Source organism: Metopolophium dirhodum, chromosome 1, assembly GCF_019925205.1.
Source record: "Metopolophium dirhodum isolate CAU chromosome 1, ASM1992520v1, whole genome shotgun sequence".
NCBI classification, from domain to species: Eukaryota; Metazoa; Arthropoda; class Insecta; order Hemiptera; family Aphididae; genus Metopolophium; species Metopolophium dirhodum.
Window position 1 is genome coordinate 62206317 of NC_083560.1, and position 19581 is coordinate 62225897.

A 19581-nucleotide genomic window follows, 5' to 3' on the forward strand; every position below is an offset into this window, starting at 1 on the left:
GGCGAATGACAGAGAAAGACGAAGAAGACATTTACTGTGAAAATTTGATAAAAACCAATTTTTGGATTGATAAACTAAAAAAAAGTCTTTGGGTACCAAAATTGACTATCGAGAAATAACTAATAGATTAATGATCTAAATCCTAAGAGTAAAATAGTGAAAATATGATATAAATAAATAATTGTAGAAAAACAGTTGTGTTTTATACAGCATAATAGACTCTACTTTAAGTTTAAAAAGTAATAAAACAAGTACTGGCTTAAAAACATTCTTAAGACAGTAAAATTCTAATCAAATATAAATAGAATAGCATAGTAACCATGTGATTTTATCAATAATAATAACATTTTAAATAAATTATTTACAAATAGAAGCAAGCTAACGACACACCATCCAACAAATGGAGAAGAAATCTTACCTGTGCGAGGTCTGTGACAAGTCATTCAGCTGAAGTATCAATTTAACGATGCATCGACGTATGCATGCGATGTATGCAACAAGTCGTTCTCTGTAAGCAGCAATTTGGCAGCACACAAACGAATGCACACTGGCGAAAAACTATACGCATGCGATGTTTGTGACAAGTCATTCTCTGTTAGTGGCAGTTTGAAGAGCCATCGACGAACACACACCGGTGAAAAACCATATGCGTGTGATGTTTGTGACAAGTCATTCTCTGTTAGTGGCAGTTTGAAAAGCCATCGACGCACACACACCGGTAAAAAACCATATGCGTGTGATATTTGTGACAACTCATTCTCTGTTCGTGGCAGTTTGACGAGCCATCGACGCACACACACCGGCGAAAATCGTATGCGTGCGATGTATGCAACAAGTCGTTCAGCCAAAGTATCAATTTGACAACATATCGATGTACGCACACTGGTGAAAAATCATATGCATGTGTTGTATGTGACAAATCATTCTCTGCAAGTGGTAGTTTAACGCCACACAAGCGAACACACAATTGAGAAAAACCGTACGCATGCAGTGTATGCGACAAGTCATTTTCTGAAAGCAGCAATTTGACGGCACACAAGCGGACGCATATGGCTCACTGATCAATGTTTATCGAATTGTTGTTTCAAAAATTATCATTTCAGGCTTTACATCAATGCAGTGTTTTTAAAGTTTATACAATTTTATCAATGCAGTATTCACAATTAGAATCCAGTATTTTTAAGTAAATTTGTACCTGTTTTAGTATTTGTATGAAGTAATAACAGATGATATATTTTTTGCTGAAGTAAAACAAATTTTAATAGCTGGGACTATTGATTTATATAATGTGTACATTTATAAACGATACCTACTAACCATTAAAGAACAATGCAAAAACAAATAATTATAACTAAAAATAATAACAATAGTAGGTACATTTAAAATTCCAATTAAAACATTCCTATTCAAACTATTTTGAAGTATTCCAAGTCAAATTATTTCAAAACTATTAATTAATAGGAAAATTGGGGCACTCCCACTTTAACCTAACGACTTCAAACCAGTGCCAATATTTTGCAACTGATTTGCAACATCACCAATTCTCCGGAAAATATGATTTCCCGGTGGTAGGTAGTAACTTCCACTACCACGGGAATTTTTTTTATTTTTATTTTTTATTTATTATATTTATTAAAATATTCTCCTTGGCAAATAATTAATAAAACTCTATGTTGTCATTCAAAAAAGTAAAAACTTAAGAAAATATAAGGATAAAAAATATTTGAAAATATGACTTTTTAATAAGAACGTTGTTTTTTTAACATCTTGAAATTATGTAAAAAAAAATTTCAAAAACATTAATACTTTTTGAGATAATGAGTGTTTTACGCCTAATAAATCACCCTGTATAATGTTGAATAAAATAAAAAAATTCCCGTGGTAGTGGAAGTTACTACCACCGGGAAATCATATTTTCCGGAAAATCGGTGATGTTGCAAATCATTTGCAAAATATTGGCACTGGTTTGAAGTCGTTAGGTTAAAGTGGGAGTGCCAACTTTACGAACGTCCAACTTTGGAACTCAATTCCGGTGTAACCATTAGGTTGCACATTTTTTCACTAATGTTGCCTAAAGATGCAAATTAGTTGCTAAATTATGAAATAGGTTAGCGATTTTGATTTAGCAATTAAGGCATACATATAAGGTTGCATATTTTTTAATATCGGTTGCTGATATAAAGTGAATTAGTTGCAAAATATTGGTATAACTTCGTTGTAATAATCATAACATGGTGGGGCCAAATTCACACACTTAGCGCCTCCACCTAAAAAACTTGGAATAACTGGAAAACCGTTGAGGTACAAACAGGTACAAATGAGGTACAAACGATTGGTATGTGTTTAAACCCAAAATTCAAAGGTGGGGTGCAGCGTTTCCTCGGCAACCCCACCTTAAAACTTGGAATAATTATAAAACCTTTGAGGTACAAACGATTTTACTTGAAGTACAAACAAGTACAAACGAGGTACAAACGATTGGTATGTGTTTAAACTTGAAATTCAAAGGTGGGGGTGCCAGCGTTTCCTTGGCACCCCTAAAACCAAAGTAGGGACAGTTGAAAAACCGTTGAGGTACAAACGATTTTACTTGAGGTACCTACAAACGGGTACAAACGATTGGTATAGGAACCTTGGAGGTGGGAGTGCTGGGGACATGGACCTCACTCTACGACCATCTCATAGTCCGTATGAGCATAAGAGCACCAACTTTCTACGACGACACCACAGAGGACCAGAGCAGTTTAGTGACCACCGATCCTATTACAATAACGATGTTTGCCAACCAGTATCACCGTGAGTCAATACAAAATAACAAATCATAATCTCTTTTCCTTGTTAAACGTATTTTTATTATGTCAAATCACCTTGTGTGATAATATAATATACAAAAAGAAAATATTGTATTAAATAACTAAATTGAAGAAATTACACGCAATAAACAGATAATATTTTTTGTGAACCTGGAACTCAATCGTTCGTCATTTATTATTACAAGTGTGCTGTTAGTTTTGATATTATACAATTTAAATGTATGATTTTTATCTAGAGCATGACGTAGGCTTTTATTGATATTATTATTTACAAATAAGTTATAAATATTTTAAAATGTACAGTTTCAAAAAGTTCATAACTTGCTTAAAAATAATAATATTAATAAAAGCCTACGTCGTATCTTATAATATTATCTTACCTTTAAACTTTATAATAGGTTAATTCAAACCAATATCAAAAATAACAGCACAATATTAAAAGTGGTAAACCAATATGTGCAATGTCGTACGTATGTAAGATGGAAACAACATATGTAGTTATGACGTCCTCTTAAGTAGGTAAGCTAAATTATCATATCCATACTCCTTAATATTTTCTTAACGCAAATTCAAAACTTTCACTACACACTAAACAAAATCTTTGATTGACTTTTCTAAAATCAATGTTGTCGACAAAAATTAGGGCTCCAAAAAAAAAAACAAATCAAAAATCTAAAAACCTAAAAATGTACACAGTACTGGAAACTGCTATCAAAATCCTTCATACGTTATCAAAACTTACTCTCTGATTACCAAAATATTCTACCAAATAATCTAACCAAACTACTGCCCCTCTAAACTAACCGTATAAACCACAATGTAGGAGGGTTATCATCAGTGGGTGGCTTCTACTTTCAAGACTTCAAGCTAAACTTAATTGTAATAACAGCACTCGAGCTTATTTTAGAAACATTGAAAGAATGTTTAATTAAAATATTTAAAAATAAATTATAATTTTGGCCATTATTTACTCATAAATTAATTATTACTTATTACTAAATACTAAGCATACGAAATTAATGTTGACTAATGAATTTGCATTGAATAAAATACTACAGAATATTATAGTATGCTATTTTTCCTTAAATATACCTAAATAATATTTTTTTTAAATAATTTTGGAAAGTTATGGCTATTTTAAAATGAAAATTTATAATATATTTTGATAAAAACTAAAACTGTTATTTTCGTGTTTCTTAATAATTTAAAATAATGAATTCGTTGAGTTAGCTTGTGTAATTAATTTAAAAGTTTAATAACTTTACTAATTTCCATTTAGTATTCAAATTGTATGTACGGTTTAAAGCTTATGTGAATAGCTGGTAAATATTATAAGTGAGTTGGGTCATATAAACTATATGAGGATTAACACGGAGATAATTTAAATAGTAATAAATGTAGATACTTGAAATCTTCATGTAGTTTCACCTTAGACTACCTTTTTATTAATATAAAAGTATATTTTATACTCTTTATATATTATTTATTTTTGTTTTCATTTTGGTTTATTTGATGAAGTCATTCTGGTCATTACCTGGTAGAAGATGGGTTGGACTGAGATAAATACTATTTTGGAAGTATATAATAATATACCCACGTAAAAAATGTTCAGCAATATTCAAGAAATGTAGAACGAAATTAATATCACTAATGAAACGGTATTATATGTTTTTGAATTTATTATACATAATTACATATTATTATTATTTGTTGATACTGTGTATTATATAACATTATAACTGTTGGAATTATAAACAAAACACCCTATATAATGTAGTGTATAAGTAATATATTCACACTGTAGTTCATCAGACGCTGACTATACATTTTTATATACTACAGCATATTATATGTCCTGCGTAGTGTAGCCGGGTATACATAGTTAGTCGTTGATTTATATTACGCCTCGTAACACTATTGTACATCGTATCATTATACTTATTATTATATTATATATATCCGATTATATTATTATTTACCTTTTAACTTCTGTATATCTGTGTACTTCAACAGGTTATGGGCCCAGAGTAAGGTCTTTATAATAAAGTCGTGAATAATTAGTAAAATAATAATTGATTAACGAATTTCGTGTTTTTTGTGTACAGACAGTGTACAGCAATAATAATTCGCGAAATAAGTGCAGTGTAGTGTGCGTGCGTTTCTTAGTGTGCAGATAGTGTACATCTACGTTTTGTTTAAATATGGAGAACGAACAATATAAAATCAACAAACTCAAAGATGCATCAAATTGGGACATGTGGAAATTTCAAATTAAGGTTATCATGAATGCAGCTGAAATATTTGATGTAGTAACAGGAAAATCAAAGAAACCAATTTTAGCAAAAATCGGTAATGAAACTGAAGATGAAGCGAGAAAAAGGCATAGTGTTGATTTTTCTATATGGAAAAGGGCAGATAATAAGGCTCAAAAATGTATCGTCACTTCGCTAGATGAACAACCTCTACAATACATTATGAACTGTGACACAGCAAATGGTATGTGGAACAAATTACTTAGTGTGTACGAACAAAAGTCGGACACAAGCATAACAATAGTACAACAAAAATTCTATCGTTATACAATGGATCCTAAGGACAATATAGCCGGTCATATTTCGAAACTAGAAAATCTAAGTAGACAACTAAAAAAATTGGGAGAACCTATCTCAGAATCAATGTTGATTACAAAAATTTTGATGACATTACCTGATAGCTATAGGCACTTCTACAGTGCATGGGACTCAATGAATAGTACAAATAGAACGCTAGAACAGTTAACCACTCGATTGATGGTGGAAGAAACACGACAAGTGCAAGGACAGGAGGTCCGTAACGATGGTGCTGAAAGTATTGCTTTGACTGCAAACAAAGGCAAGTATATTAAAAGTCAAAAATACGGGAACAAAAATGATAATACAAAACCAGGAAAATGCAACCACTGTAAAAAACCAGGACACTGGAAAAGGGACTGCAGGATATTCAAAAGGGAACAAGAAGAAAAGAAATCAACTTCCGGTATGGCGCTTATTGGTGTACAAAGAAAAATTGAAGAAATCGACGACTCAGACAAATGGTATGTGGACTCAGGTGCGAGCGACCACATGACAAATCGGAAAGAGTGGTTCGTCGATTATAAAAATGTTGATGTGCATTCGCCTGTACGTATTGGAGATGGTAAGCACATTATGGCAGTCGGAAAAGGTAACATAAATATTCATACTTATGTTAACAATAAGTGGATAAAAGGCTACTTAAAAAATGTTTTATATGTACCTGATATAAAAGTAAATTTATTTTCTTGTGGGGCATGCCTTGATAAAGGAATTACAATGGTGACAGACAGTAAAGGTTGTACATTTAAAATGGATAATTGTGTAATTGCAGTCGGTGTTCGTGAGAATAAATTGTTTTCAATGCTAATCAAAACAGATATTTCACAGGAAATTGGAAACTGTGCTAACGTTGCAGTTAAGAAATTAACATTAGAACACTGGCACAAAATACTATGTCATCAGAATGTCAAACATGTTCGTGAGTATTTAAAACACAATCAAATACAATTTACAGATATACAAGGACAGTTATTCTGTGAACCATGCATCTATGGCAAACAGCATAAGGAGACGTTCACTCAGAGCGAAACAATAACTATTGAACCAGGGCAAATAATACACAGCGACGTATGTGGACCCATGGAAGAGAATTCATTAGGAGGTAAAAGATATTTCATTATTTTTAAAGATGATTATTCTAAATATACTTATGTTTATTTTATGAAACATAAATCTGAGGTTAAAGAAAAACTTAATTGTTTTCTGAGTATGGTTAAAACTCAAACTAAAAATGTTATTAAAACTATTAGAAATGACTGTGGATTAGAATATAAGAATTCTGAAGTTCAATCAATTCTAAATATTTTTGAAATAAAGCATGAAACAAGTGTACCTTATACTCCTGAACAAAATGGAAGAGCTGAACGTTCAATGAGGACTATTTGTGAGGCAGCCAGAACAATGATCTATGCCAAGAATTTTCCAAAATCACTGTGGGCAGAAGCAGTCAATACAGTAGTGTTCTCATTCAATTATACTGGTAATTCAGGGAAAGTATGTAAAACTCCATATGAGTTATGGTTTGATAAACTTCCTAAAATAGAAAAGTTTGTAGAATTTGGAATAAATGCATATAGTTTAGTTCCAAAACAACGACGAAAGAAGTGGGATGCAAAAAGTCGAAAAGGATACTTTGTTGGATATTCAGAAACTTCAAAAGGGTATCGTATTTGGTATAAAGAAAATAACGAGGTGTCACTTAGTAGAGACGTTATTTTCAAGGATGAAAGTGTTGTAAATGACCAACGTGTAGAATGTTCTAATAATTTAAATGATAGTAATAACATTGATGTTCTTAGCTTACACAAAGACGGCTCTTTAGAACACAGCAATACATCAGAAGGAGATGAAGTCATGGAAAATAAATTTGGGTCAATAAGTGTAGATGACAATGAAAAACAAGAACATGAACATGAAAATGGATCAAATGTCAACGTGTACAACTTGCGAGACAGAAGTAATATTAAGAAACCATTACGTTATGATAATTCAGCCTTTTTCGTAGTCGAATCCGATCCAGTGAATTTCAAGGAAGCTGTGGAGTCACAAAATTCAGAAAAATGGATAGAAGCCATGAACAATGAAATGGAATCTCTTGAACAAAACGGAACATGGTCGCTCGTAAGTTTACCTAAGGACAGAACTATTGTAAATTGTGGTTGGGTGTATAAAACAAAATATAATGTTCATGGACATGTTGATCGATACAAGGCTAGGCTAGTAGCAAAAGGGTATAGTCAAATGTTCGTTATTGATTTTAATGAAACCTTTAGTCCTGTAGTAAAGTTCGATTCAATTCGGTCTATATTAGCTATATCAGCAGCAGAACAATTACAACTTCGACAATTTGACGTTCAAACAGCCTTTCTATATGGAGATTTGGACGAAGAAATTTACATGAGACAACCAGAAGGGTTCAACAATGGTACCGAAATGGTGTGCAGACTTCAACGCAGTTTATATGGCCTAAAGCAGTCACCACGATGTTGGAACATAAAGTTCAAAACATTTCTTCTTAACTTTAATCTATTAGAAACAAAAGCAGATCCCTGTGTTTTTGTTAATAGAGAAAATAACAAAGTATTAATCGTCGCTATATTTGTTGATGATGGTCTAGTTGCAGCTACATCGAGTCAGGATGTACATGCATTAATTGAATATTTGAGACAACATTTCAATATTACCGAAGGAGAATTGAATCAATTTTTAGGTACAGAAATTGAGCGAAAATCTGATGGATCAATTGTAATGCACCAAGGGTTGTATTGTAAAAGAGTATTGGAGAAGTTCAATATGACTGAAGCAAAATCAGTTCAAATACCAGCAGACCCTCAACATTCATTAGATGACAAGCAACAAAATACTAATTTAACTAGTAAAGTCCCATATCGTGAAGCAGTCGGAAGCTTATTATATCTCAGTCAGATTACAAGACCGGACATAACTTTTTCAGTAAATCTAGTTAGTAGATACATCGAGGATCCAAAGGAACAACACTGGACCGCAGTGAAACGAATTTTAAAATATTTAAAGGGAACTATTAATTTTGGATTGGTATTTAGTTCTAGACAAAAACTCATGTTAAAAGGATACAGTGATGCTGACTATGCAGGTGACTTGGATACAAGAAGATCAACATCAGGGTCAGTATTTACATTAGGATCTGGAAGTATAGCATGGAGTTCACGTCGTCAACAGTGTGTTAGCCTTAGCACAACTGAATCAGAGTACATAGCTTTAAGTCAAGCAGTACAAGAATTAACTTGGTTAAAATTGTTTTTAGGTGAATTGCTGGACCAGCCAAAAACGGTGCCAACAATGTATGGAGACAATCAAAGTGCGATTAAACTCATAAAAAATCCAGAGTTTCATAGAAGAACGAAGCACATAGATGTTCGCTACCACTATATAAGAGAAAAGTTCAATGAGGGATTGTTTTCATTGGAGTACATATCCAGCAAGGAGCAGATTGCGGACATTATGACAAAACCAACTCCACGAACGCGGTTCAATGAGCTAAGGGAGATGTTAGGAGTTATAAATATTGATGTATAAGGGTATATTGTTTAAGGGAAAGTGTTGGAATTATAAACAAAACACCCTATATAATGTAGTGTATAAGTAATATATTCACACTGTAGTTCATCAGACGCTGACTATACATTTTTATATACTACAGCATATTATATGTCCTGCGTAGTGTAGCCGGGTATACATAGTTAGTCGTTGATTTATATTACGCCTCGTAACACTATTGTACATCGTATCATTATACTTATTATTATATTATATATATCCGATTATATTATTATTTACCTTTTAACTTCTGTATATCTGTGTACTTCAACAATAACATTACTATCATTTGAATACAAGACAGTAGCGGACTGTCCCGCCAACAATAAATAATAACTGGTCAGCGACTGCAGACTAACCTGTCGGCCGTTCGTAGTATATATTTCAGCCTTACATTATTTTTAAGAATAAAATATGAAGACGGACAAAAATTCATCTTTTAATATTATGATGAATTATAAACACAAATATACAATGTTTATGATGAAAATTCACTTTTAATTTTTGTTATCGTCTCTTTCTATTTTCGTTACAATTAAATCCTTATACGGGCATATGGCTATACACCTATACCCATGCCGCACTCTACATAGACACATAGTTGAGGCGAAAGACCATAATATTATGATATTGTGTAGACCAAACCCATTGTTTATTTATGCTATTTAATTTTAATTAAAAATGAGCCAACAGTTTTGAATAGCCTTTATTTTCAATCCAATAGTTAGAACGACAACATGTCAACATATTTTATAAAGTACCAGATAAGAAATATTTTTTTTTTTTATTATTATAAGGAACAAGGCCTCGACTGCATAGGTCATTGGCCGCGATTAATTATTACAAACTGATTAATACATTATAGTAAATACTTATAAACATGTAGTAAATTATAACAAAAAGGAAAAAATTAAAATTATTTAGATTTTTGGTTACATGGTTTTATGTAAATTAGTGTCTCTTATAAAACTAAGTGTTCTGTTGATATTTAAGGGTTCATTGTTGAGACATACGGAGAGACTGCTGGGAATGTTGTGTTTAGTTCTTTCTTCATTAAATTGGCAGCATTCTAGTAGCAGATGTTTGATGGAGATTTCGGATCCGCAGGTGATGCATGGTTCTAGGTCTGTTTTGTCCATGAGGTGTTTGTGGGTATGCCAGGTGTGTCCAATCCTTAAATGGGTTAAAATTACTTCTTGTTGTCTTGTTAAATTTGTTGGGTTAATCTATCTATCGGTGGTGGGTTTAATTTCTCTTAATTTGTTGTCCCTCAGTAAATGCCATTCCTTACGCCATAAGTTTGTTATGAAATGTTTGGCTTCTCTTTTAAGGTCATCTTTGGAAAGAAAGTTCAATACTTCAATGGTTTGGCCACTGGTTGCTTGTTTTGCCATCATGTCTGCTCTTTCGTTCCCTTCAATTCCGATATGGCTAGGAATCCATGTTAGTGTTATAAGTTTGTTAGTGCTGTTGAGAAGATTGGTAATATTATTAGTGAAGAAATATTTAATTTCAATAACTAACTATAGGTACTACAAGTTGAATAGTGTGCTGTGGTGGCAATGCCAGTGTTAAAATAAACATTTTAACTGGTATACCTACTGAGGTATAACTCTATAATTGAGTGAAATCATATTGTCCCCAAGTAAGTAGCATTATTGATAACTAGACATCAACTTTTCTTTATATTAGTATATTATACTATTAGCCTAAACTTTAATCGTAACTAAGTCATAACGTATTATACAAAGGATAGAAAAAAATAAAATAATTTCTCTAAATAATCCATACGATATATTTTATATTTAGAGATATATACTTTGTTATGCAGATGATACAGTTAAGCTATGTTCAGGTGACTCATGGGATGAGATATTTATTATAATAAAACTCGACTTAAAATTGATAAAACAATGGTTTATTAAAAATAATCTATTTTAAATTTAGAAAAAACATGTGTTGTACCTCATGCCTTAATACATAATGTATTAGCTATTAAAACAAAAATAAAAATTCATAATGACCTCTGTACACAATTAGACAATAATTTTATTGCTATTGTAAATCAATAAATATTGAATATAATTTTAAATACTTAGGTATTGAATTCAGTAGTAATATGAGATGGAAAAACCAAATTGAACAATTAAGAAAAAAGCTTCGAAAAATGATGTATATATTAAGAAATTTAAATAAAATTCTAAACTTAACAAAACTACGTCAGGTATATTTACGGTTAGTGGAAACAATTATCTTATATGGTATAATAAGCTGGGGTGGTGCCTTCGAAAATACTTTGAATCACCTTAATATTAGATTATTGTTCAAAAAAAAACCATATGTACCCAACAAAAAATTTATATACTGAACTAAACGTAGGTACTTCCTGTTAAGAAAATATATTTAAAAATAACTGCTACATTTTTAAAAAGCCATAATTATTGCAACCAATAACACATGAAGTCTGCACAAGATACGCTAAAAACCATTTTTTCATAAAAAAAAAACTAAAAAACCAGTACTAGCAGATATTTTGAAATAATTGGTTCCAAACTATGTACAAAAATACCATCTTATAAAATAAACCTCCAAGTAAATTTATTTAAAATAAAACATTATATTATAGTGGTTATTGGATTCTTCTTTTGAATTAAATTTATAATAATATGATTGTACTTATTTCATTTGTTCAACTATTGTGAACTACCTCAAATCGAATACCCACACCTTAGATTCTTCAGAAGTTCATTTAATCTGGTAGTTAAATTTTTTTTTAAGACTATGTTCTTGTGTTGTATATGTAATTGTATCTCTGAACTCCTGAGCCCCCACACGAGTAATCTCAGTGAGGCCCAACATTAATATATTATGAAATTAAATTTAAAAAATAAAAAATTAATAAATACTCCGCTGACCAGCGTCATGCATAGGACCCGGTTACCGGTGGGGGGGGGAAGCTTAACGAGACAAATAAAATGTATTATATCGCTATAGTGACGGAAAAATAAAAAATAAATGTAAATTTTTTTCTTTGCATAATTTCTTCAGACTTAAGTCACGTTTATAAGATTTTGTAACATAATATCAAATAATTTAAAAACTAAATTTATCTTTACATAGAATTTTTAATTTGTAATTAATAAATATTTTACTATTTAGTGTAAATAAAATATAACGAAAAGATTATTAAGATTTTATTTATATAGATTAAGATTTTTATTTTGACAGGTTGGCTAGTATTAAATATTTTTGGTATGATATAGTTTTAATTATTCTTATAAATTTTCTTTTTCTGACTGCATACCAGGTAGCCAAATTCCTAATTTGTAGTACGTGTTTAAGACGATAGTGGTCGAGGCTGTAGTATACCTAGTTAAATCACTAAAAATTGTAGCCAGTCTTTTATTATTATCAATCTTATGTATGGTAATAAATAGTCAACAATATTACTATGGTAACAACTGGTAAGAAAACATATTAATAATATTTTGATAAAAAGAAATATTATATTAATTATGAATTTTCGGTAAAAGATGGCCTGAAGTTTAAAATCGCCCACTGGTCTCTTGTTGACACAGTCCACCCCTAATACAAGGTATACGATGTATCATCATGCTTTGTTTAATATAGTTAATTCACATTTTAATTTTCTTTAAATGACTTATTAACATTAAAGTTAACATAAATGTAATCAAACTTCTCTCAAAATCATGTTTTTTGAATATGAAAACAGCATTTAACTCTATAATAACTACCTAACTACCTAACCACACTAAATTATTAGTGATGCTAGGCAATTAGTGATCACACCCAGTTATACGGATGTCCACCATGCATACTATCTTGACCAACTTTCTTTTATTTCATTAAAAATAGAAACGAAATAAAAATTTGCTCTTTCACTACATAATATATATGCAGAGTACGAACAGCTCATTTTATACTGTTGCAGAAAAACACTTTAACAATATTTTAACCTTCTAACATCGCTGCTGGCTCTTTTAAAAAGTATTGAATTCGCCAGCATGGAAACTTTTTACTCTCAGACCGAGTGTACAATTTATTAATAAAAAGTATTACGCAATTAGATTACAATTATGGTCTCAGACATTCTACGGTATAATTTATGCAAATTTAATTTAAAGATTTGGAACGTAGCGGTAGTAACTATTTTAAAAGCCAATATTGGGCGTTATGGTACCATGGTACACGAAACATTGTACTTTGTCATTAACAAACTTATTCACAAAAGGCGAATTGTCAGGAAGCCAAATGGGGATTAGATCATATTGATCAGTTGTGAAACCTTACCGTCCTCATTATTATTAGATGTATAGCAGGTGGCCAATTTGCGAACGAGCATTACGAGCATTCATAGAAAATGCCTCCCTGCACGGCTCTTCCGATAATAATTTGTCAATGACCTAACTACCTTGTTTTCGGGTTCCAAATTCCAAAATAAATCTTACCCACGTACAATACGATGACATCAGTGGCCTTTACAGATTGGGGAATTTATAAATTCCCATAAGTCTTTGATATCATAAAAATACGATGTTCGTTAAAAAAAAGATATATTTATATTTATATTATATAAAAAGCGCCAGCAGAGATGATTTCCTACTTTCCTTTTAAATTTGAACCATATAACTATTTTCATAATATTATTTTCACCCCCACGGGGTTTTGTGTAAGTATACCTACAATAAAACGATTTTGTACATTTTTCCAATTTATTAACCTTTCTTAAAAAACTTAGTAAATAATGATTTTATATTAATACAATAATATTATGTTTACTAAAACGATTTAAATGAATATTATGATAATATAAAAATGTTTTTTTTTTTTTTTATTCATATATCAAATTTTACATTACATATTATGATAATATTCTATGAAAAAATTACAGCTTGAATAATTTAACCCAATAAGCAGGGCTTGTGACGAGTTAAATGAGCTACAGTATACAATGACTAGTAAATAATAAATTAATTGTAGGTACATGTTGACATATTATTATATCACTAAAAATAAGTTTTACACATAACATATTATAATAAAGTTTTCATTTATACAAAATCACTTAATAACCAATTTTTAACAATTGTTTTAATTAATTTAATATTACTACATTTTGAATTACAATGATCAAAAATATTTTTTTTAATTTTTAAAGGTAAAGAGTTATACATAACTGGACCTAAGTAATCAATAAATCTTTGGCTGAATTGTTTATTTGTGTACTTAATACTAACATCATATGCCCTGAATTCTCTTTTGTTTTCAGATGTATGTATACACTATTTAGAAATATTAACAATTGCAAAAAACTTATACAGCACTTTAACTGGCAACACTCTTAAAAATTTGTAATTAAGTGAAGATGAGCCTTGTCTCTCTTTTTTGTCTAAACATATTCTTACCGCTGAGTTCTGTTGTACTATAGAGGTCTTATTGCATTATCCGTACATCCTCCCCAGATTATTAAACCATATTGCATAATAGACTTATACAGGGCCTCATATACAGTACGTATGACTTTCATAGGTAGAATTTTGTTCAATTTATAGTATTTGAAAATTACTGATCTCAAGCGCATTACTGTATTTTCAATATGTATATTCCATCTCAAATTAGAATCTATAATAATACCCAAATACGTTATACGTGTTACCCTTATTATTTCTTGACATTTGCAAGTATTAGAGTTGATATTACCATATGTATGTATAAGAATATTGATTATGGAAATTAGGGTGTTATTGATAGAGAAAGCAATAAAATTGGTTTTTTTAATGTTTAAGGTTAGTTTTTACTGTTTAGCTCTTTGAATATTCTATTTAAACCTATTGTAGTTTTTTCTTTTACAGTTTCCCAAGACTTTTAAGATATTACATCACTATCCTTTTTGATCGATTAACTTGACATGTTTTTCGCAAACGATAAATATTTTATGGGTTATTTCGGAATTTCAAAATCAAAAACTATATCCCAATACTGACAAATATAGTATATGACACGACAATGACGACAAACCCCAAACCTAAGTAATAATCACGCTGTTACCGTTTAAAAATGTCTATTAGTTATAATTGCAATTTGGTTTTCTTTGCATTGTTTTTTTTCAAATGACTATTATAGGTCTTGATAATACGAATACTAATATTGATAATGTGCATGACTACGATACACCGCGCACGAACAACATATTATAATACTGTAGGACATAATTGTACTCCACGGCGTTAGTAGGTTGTTGTCGTAAAATCTCACCAAGATAATATAATAATATTATTATTATTTCTCTGCAGTGTCACGGAAAGTGTGTGTGTGTGTATGTGTGTGTGTGTGTGAGAGAGAGTTTGTTCGGGCGCTAAACCATTTCGCCAGTAGCGTGTGTTAATTATAGTTGGATACTTGAGTCGAGATGACATCCACGGCGTCGGCGACGAAGATGACGAGTGGTTTGCTGCTGTCGACGGTCGCAAGATATATATACGGGTGAAACACACAATGGAAGAGAAATAAAAATTATACTCACGGCCCATATTATATAGGGTGTGTGTGTGTGTGGGAAAAATATGAAGTTGTACATTTCTAACATTTATACATTTATATATTAAGTGTGAGTGTGTTTGCACAGTTGGCGTGTGCATTACCCGTCCGATTCGCTCATTATACGAGCGCACATCACACTATGTTTTTTCCGCCCTGCGGCGCGTTAAAAACAAGTTCGCTAAACTTTTTCTATTCTTCTTCATCATTTCGGTTTTATACCATATATACCAGCTCTTTTCTGTTGTCCTCGCGTTGCCCGAACACCCAGCACCTTTTCTTATTTCTCTCACACTATTTATGTTATTTTTAAAACTCGTAAACAAAAGTTGACGCACGCCTTTTACACCCCACCCGATTGTCAACCCACGGCACTACAGTGTACTTCCGGCAAAACAATACAGACGTATTATTTATACACGGTTGATGTGTGCACCCACATTCTCACAATTTTACACACATAAACACACACACACACAAACATGGACATACGGACACGGTAATATGACAATGTGTATAGTAATGCATTATGTATGTGCTATATAATATGGATGATGTCGGTACGCGTTGTGAAGGAATAATAATTATTATTATTTTCAGTCTTTTACGAAAAGCGCACTCTCGAAATCGAGACGACAACATAATAAAATATACACACTTTCGTTATACATGTATAAGAATGCACGGAAAATGTTTACCGTGCGCCTATTTTATAATTTCTATTTATATATGTAATGAATGAGTGTGCGTGTGTGTGTATACGTCATAAACAGCAACTATATTACATACCTAGTGTATGTAAATTGTATATTATATACATATATTTCCTGCCCGTCTGCAGCAAGCTTCAGTTAATGAGCGAAGAAAAAAATGCTGGTGCACAAAAAGTGCTCAAAGAAAATATATTGTGAGCTTTCATAATTTTCATATTAAATATATATTATAATAAGGGGTGATTATTATAATAATTATGCTCGCGCGCGTGTATAGAAAATGACCCGTCCTCAGCAAACGTTTGCGCTCTACTGATCCCGAAAACGGCTCGTTAAAAATATTAATATAATATAATAATAATATTAAATATATATATATATATATATATACCTTGTATTATTCCCGGTGATAATACGCTCTCGACAGTAATTATGAATAATAATATAATACAATGCGCCAATTCGACTTCACCACATCAGTCGCGAACAAACTATAATGATATAATGAAATCATGACGACATAATAATATATTATTCCGCTTTATGTGTATGTATCACATGGTGATATTTTATGCTGTCGAACCTTCAAAAACAATAATAATTTTATAATGATGGGTAATAATAATAAAAACGCACCCCTGCGTATAATATTACTATTACCTATTATTATTATTATAGTATTATAAATTATAATAATATTGCAGTTGTATTATTGGTAGGTACCTACCCTTTATTGCGCGCACAAATCAACGGCTTTTTCAGTCGGCCGATCACAGAACGGTATTTTACAGGCTGTTGGATGGTTTGAATATATAGGGACCAATAAACGTTCGCGTACTAAAAAATAATAACCTTAAAAATACACGATTATATTGGCATTTTGTGTAGTAAACATTTTTCAATTTATTTAAAACTAATTGGACCATTGCGTAAAACAATTTTATTGGTATCGAGTAATATAATGTAAATACAACCGTCAAAAAAAGCGTATAAAAATTACGCTAATTTGCTGAGTCAAGTGACACGGGGAGGGGGGAGTGGGCATCGTTTGAAAAAGCGTTATGAGTGTGCGGAGGCACCACGACTGTAAAAACTGCCATTAATACAGTCCTACCAAAAATAACTCCGACGTAGTTGATAATATGTTTTCTTTTTTACTGTCTTTCTTTTTCCCCGACATAATATATTGTACAGCCACTTCAAAATAATAGTCAGTTCTTTTTTTATTCAATTTTATTATATTTATTTCCTGTTTTTATAATACATAATCAATAAGTGTAATGTACCTATATGTGAGAAATGAAACACAATTTAAAGTCACATTATTTAGATGATGATTTAGTCCTGGAAATACGTTGGTATATCATCTACCGTACGTATTTTACTTACATACAATATATTACAATGACAAGATACAGGTATATTATAGGTCCACAATAATTCGAAATTTAGGTGATCGAAAATTGTATTATATAGAGTTATTATGATTTATATAAATTATTTCTGTAGTTAAGATTTGTAGCTGACCAAGCACATTGAAAGCCTGGATGACGAAATTCTGAAAATTGTAGTATTTTTTTATATATACCATATCATAATGTAACGTGGTCTGGGAAAATATAAGATAACCAGGGAGAGTTGTTGGACCCTATAACACAATACATAATTACCGTAGCTAGGAGTAGATAATAGATATAATAGATATCATAATCTTAAAAATATTTAAATAACTAGGATTCAATTTCAGTTATTATTAAGTTGTATTTTCTACTTAATACTTACAAATAATAATACTCACAAAATATGTTAATTTATTACGTTCCATTACATTTTAAACATCATGATGTTGCAGACTTATACCCTTTTACAAATGACTTATGACTTATCACACATTATACATTATAAACATTAAAAACAAAGACAAGTTAGACTATATAGTAAATTATAATAACTTTGAAATAGTAACACATTTAGTACCTTCCTAATATTAATAGTAATATTAGATAAAGTAAGGCATTAGTAATGTACAAAGCTTAAAAATGGATAATGATAATATTATGTAATAGAAATCATTTAGGTAGATGGTAGGTACTTGGTATTTAACAAAATTTAGTTTAATCTTTTTCGCTTTCTGTCCAAACCAATAGTTGAACTTTATTATTATTGCCTATTGGTAAATCTGAAATGGTATAAATTTGGAATATACTTCAATAAGAAGAGGATATTTTATATTTTATTTTTAGATATGTCATTAGGTTTTGAATCACATATAAGCTATATAGGAACTATAATTTCTGTTGGAATTTCTATAGGTATATACATTCTACGCTTAACCATATCTATGAAAAAAAATCATCTAAAAATTCACTTAATGATGAGTTTTGCGTCATAGTATTAATTACTGAGATGTAAAACTCGTGTTTACTATGCCAGCCCTTATCGTAAATAGTTCAAAGTTAATGTCTCAACTTTTTTCAACAAAGCTGGTCATATTTTCAAAATCAATGTTGTTTTTTTTTTTATTGGAAAATGACGCGTTTACTAAAATTATCTCCATGTTTAGATCACAGTAAAGTACAGATCTGTAGGGCACGAATTATTGAATGAACAAATAGTAAACGGAAACCAACAAAGTGAAGGCTATAGGTCAGGGGTCTTCAACCTTTTTATGCAGCGGGCCACGTATTATTTTTTAATAATCTTGCGGGCCGCATTCGTAGTAAAAACATGTATTTTATACAAAAATTCAGTTTTATTATTAAAATTTTCATGATTACATTTTAAATTACAAATTATTATTATTATTATTATTAAAACATATATAGATAAACATTTTTTGTTAATTACAAATTTTAGATTCTGAGCGGAGCGATGAATGTATTGATTTTACAATGATGTGTTTTTTTTTTGTGTCTGTCATCACGGTTTGGGGCATAAAAACTGCTTTGAATTTCCACAACAGTATCTTGTTCGATGGGAAAGTGAATCTAGTTGGTGAATTCAGGAGATCAAATTTTAAAATGCTCAATAGTTATCAAAAGCGCCGGGAAAAACAACATGAAAATTAAGGAAAAATGGGAATTTTTGACAAAATTGATTTTGATTTTTTGTGTAACTTTAAAACAAATGAACGTATATACATGAAATTTTACTGAATGTTTATATTTTAATTTTCTATACACCATAACATGTTGACTTTTTTTGAGCTGTTTACGGACATTGTTGGTTTTCAATTTTAGATTCTAAGCGAAGCGATGAATGTATTGATTTTACAATGATGTGTGTTTTTTTTTAAATTTTTTTTTATTT

At 30.7% G+C, this 19581-nt stretch overlaps 1 pseudogene; it reads left to right on the top strand.

Moving 5' to 3' along the window:
• Positions 1-400: 400 nt before the first annotated feature.
• On the top strand, positions 401-1061 carry LOC132933630 (zinc finger protein ZFP2-like; annotated as a pseudogene).
• Positions 1062-19581: the final 18520 nt, after the last annotated feature.